Genomic DNA, 4,359 nt, shown 5'->3' on the forward strand with positions numbered 1-4,359 from the left:
CTACCTAATGAATGTTGGTTGATCAATAAACATTATAAATAATTTAGAGCACACATATCTCACAAAATGAAGGATGCATTCCCCTCTCTCCAAACACTGCACCTCAAAATTGCTTTGAATAATGACAGATGTGAGCATAAAATAAAGAAACAGGAAATTTAAAATAAAAGAAATTGACTAAGTACTTTGACCCAACTGTATACTTCTTCATTGAAAGAACTTGTCAGGTAGGGAAGAACTGAAACTGAAAAGGAAAGATACATAAAACGTTGAAATATAATTTGAGTTTTCCACTCTGTTGCTATTTATCCAACAAATACATATAGTACTTACTAGATATAAAGAACTTTTCTAGGCACTTAAAAACTGCAATTTTAATTTTCATAACAATCTAATGAGGTGAGTATAATTATTATCTTCATTATATGAAAGAGAAAACTAAGGTACAGAGATGTTAAGTATCTTGCAGAAAGTCACATGTATTGTCAGGGGCAGAGCCGGGATCATATGCATAACAACTAGACTATGTTCTTGTTCTCTTCTTTTTCTTTGAAGATTGTTTTCCCAGAGGCAATAAAAATGCCATCATTAGATTATGTAAAAAAAAGGCTTATTGAGACTTTATTTTAATATCAGGCATTTTTATCTGCTTGGTTTGCAATAGTGAACTAAACACAAGTAATGACTCTGACTCTCTAGACCTCACCTTCTAGTTAGAGGAAGCAGGAAATATATCATCAAACTATTAAATAAGCAATATTATTTCAAAGAGGAATAAATACTATGAAAAAGATCAAAGACTATTTGGTAATAGGAGGATCAAAATATAGAAATGTATACAAAACTGATTTGGAGCATGCGAGACTCAATTGTCTTTCCATCTGACAAAACTAATTTGCATATCTCTAGACAAGAATTATTGCTCTTAGTTATCTATTACATTTGTAGTTGTTAAATAGCTCAAAGACATTGAAAGGCACAAATCCTACAGCATCAAATAACCCAGAAAGATGTCTGACACTATATGAATTTCTTAGATCATTGGTGCTATATGTTATGTGCTAATAACTTAGAAATGTATATCCCAAGTCAAACATTTTCTCTGTATTTTGAATCATCTACTATTTACTTGACATCTCCACTTGGCTGTCTAAAAAACATCTTGACACCGGCTCCACTTCCTCCGCGATTTCTCGGAGCCGTCTAGCTCCTCCTCAGGGACTTTCCTGGGAAAGTCTCTCAGGAGTCCAGACCCCACTGCAAAGGTGTTTCGCGATCCGCCGAGCAGTTGTTGGCCCCAGGAGCATTTCCCTCCAGGCCAAATGGGCAGTGGACAATGTCCCTTCTGACCCAGCAGATCCAAGATGAGGATGATCAGTACAGCCTTGTGGCCAGCCTTGACAACGTTAGGAATCTCCACTATCTTGAAAGCTTTTCATTTCTGAGAGCATGCCACATGTTTCGCAGCTAAAAATGGTATCAAAGTAACAGTGGAAAATGCAAAGTGTGTGCAAGCAAATGCTTTTACTCAGGGACTTTAACTGCACTTCGGATGTGTTACCAAGGTTATGGTTACCCTTTGAGGCTGTTTCTGGAAGAAGGAGGAGTGGTAACAGTCTGCAAAATCAATACGCAGGAACCTGAGGAGACCTTGGATTCTGATTTCTGCAGCACCAATGTTATTAATAATAAAATTATTCTGCAGTCAGAGGGGCTCCATGAAGCATTTTCTGAATTGGATTGTTGGAACCTAGGTTTAGATTCCTTTCTGGGATAGGGGGTCGTCTCGAGAGACCACTCAACACGGGAGTCACAGCAGAGAGATTTATTACTAGCGCGCTAGGGTCCTCTGCACAAAGGTGGCAAAGGACCCCGATTGCTTGTTACAGGTAGTTTATATAGGCAAACACCACCAGTTCAAACAAGGCGCGAAATTCAAACAAAGCTTAAGGCGCGAGATTCAAACAAGGCTTAAGGTTCAAAATGATTGGAGCCAGCTATGGTGCGAGCAGGGTGTGTCTTTTCTGATTGGTTGGGGTAGGCTAGTTCTCTGATTGGTTGGGGTGGGCTCGTATGAGGGGTTTTTCCTGGAATTATTTTTCTGTTTGCCTTCCGGGGATATTGGGTGTTTACTAACGGGCCATCTGGTGTTGGGTGGGTCTGAGTGGGTTGTTTTTCTAAGTTTCAAAATGGCCTAACTTAAGTTTCTAATTTTTATTAAGTTTCTAATTTTTATTCCTTTCAGGATATGACGAGTGAAGTCCTACAAATTACAATGTCTCCTGACAAGCCTTATTTCAGGTTATCTACTTTTGGAAATGCAGGAAGTTCCCACCTTGACTATCCCAAAGATTCTGATTTGATGGAAGCATTTCATTGTAATCAAACCCAAGTCAACAGATACAAGATTTCTTTACTGAAACCCTCTACAAAGGCATTAGTCCTATCTTGTAAGGTATCTATTCGGACAGATAACAGAGACTTCCTTTCATTACAGTATATGATTAGAAATGAAGATGGACAAATATGCTTTGTGGAATATTACTGCTGCCCTGATGAAGAAGTTCCTGAGTCTGAGTCTTGAGTATGACAATTCACTGATATTTATGTGTACATTTATGACAGATGAAGTTCTTATTCTGAGTCCAGTACTCTTTATAATTTCATGTTGAATTTTCTGTAAGGAGGAAGAACAATGGGGAAAATAGGAGCAAGGTCGTGTACCTAATAGTTACTATGTTTTCTAACTACATTTTGTAGAGGGCATGTAAATAAATGTTTTCATGTAGTCATAGATTATTCAGGACTGTCCTTTAGTTCTGTCTTTTGAACTCACAGTTATGTGAGCCAAGGTAACATTTCAAGAGTCTAAAGGCTTAAAGTTTGATGCAGCTACCTGAAATGTTCTTTTTATTTACTATTAGAAAAAGCAAAGGCATATGAGCATTGCTTATTAGTTTGTATTCTAGAGACTAGATCATAAAGTGGTGGTTCTCAAAGTGTTGTGCCCACACCAACATCAGAACGGCCTGCAAACTTGTAGCAAACTCTGGGGAGGAGGCCAGCATTCTGTATTTTAACAAGCTTCCCTCAGGAGATTCTGATGCTTAAAGGGAACTTTTTTCTTTAATAGGATTGCATTGTATTGAGATAATTGCTTTTACATGTGATTTACTTGCAAATGTTCTGAAGTTGAGGCATCACCAAACACGTCTGAACAATTCTTTATGTGATTTATTTTTAAAGTAGACCTTTTAAAGAGATCTGTGAATGAGATATAAAGCAATTTTCAGTGTTACAGGTTTTCTTCTTGTTCTCAAAACTGTTCACTGTAGTAAGTAACGGCAGTCAGTACTTATTACTTTCCATTTGCCTATGAGTATCTTGACAAATCAAGGTGTAGAAAACCAGTTATTAAGTGATTTTGTACTTTCCTGGTAGTTGTCACTAAAATAATTTTTGTGACATATAAATATATTTAATAAAATACAATACTAAAAAAAAACCATCTTGAATGTAACATTAAGAAGAATTGACTTTTTTCTCACTGAATCTATTCCTCTTCCACTTTTCATTAATACAGTAAATGACATCACCATTCATCCAACAATTCAAATCCAGAAATTTAAGGAGTCATACTTGATTCTCCTTATTCCATCAGTCCCCACATGAAATCCCCTAGCAAATCCTGTTAGCAGTTTTACCTCCAAAATGCATTTTGATTTGTTCTTTCTTATCTCTCTCTACTGTCACCACTCTGGCTTGTACCATTCTCATATCTCAATCAACAATTTCAATAACGTTCAGCTTCCCTTTTTCTATTCTTGTTTCTCTTCCTTCCATTCTCCCCATAGCAAGCAGTCAGAATATGCTTCATAAATATGAACCAGATTTCATTATCATGATGCTTAAAACCCTTTGTTCCATTCCCACAAAATAAACAAAACATTCACCATGAACCTGTAAGGCTCTGCATGGACTGTACCCTGTGTATCTTTTTAATAGCTAACACTCTGATGTCCCTCTCCTCAGAGAGGTCTTTCCCTTCTCAATTATTTTTTGGCATATTTCCCTGTTAAATTTCTTCAGAGCACCTACATCATACTTCATTCTTTCACCTAATAATTTATTTATTCTCTGTCTCCCCGCTCCCCCAAAAATAGTTTAGAAAGGCAGAGGCCATGATTCTCTCATTCCTGCACATAATGATGCTCAATAAAAATGATATCTAACTGAATAAATATCATTACTCAGAGGAGTATTTCCCAAAGCACATTTCATGAAATAGTAGAATGTTAACGACACACAAAAATGATGTCATGAGCTCATTGAAATCAGTAAATATTCAGAAAATATTCT

General features: G+C 36.7%; 1 pseudogene; it reads left to right on the forward strand.

Annotated features, from left to right (window-relative positions):
• The first annotated feature begins 1,336 nt into the window (after window positions 1-1,336).
• Window positions 1,337-3,481, forward strand: LOC103238735 (cell cycle checkpoint protein RAD1-like; annotated as a pseudogene).
• The last annotated feature ends 878 nt before the right edge of the window (window positions 3,482-4,359 follow it).

This window comes from Chlorocebus sabaeus, chromosome 1 (assembly GCF_047675955.1).
Source record: "Chlorocebus sabaeus isolate Y175 chromosome 1, mChlSab1.0.hap1, whole genome shotgun sequence".
Taxonomy (NCBI): Eukaryota; Metazoa; Chordata; class Mammalia; order Primates; family Cercopithecidae; genus Chlorocebus; species Chlorocebus sabaeus.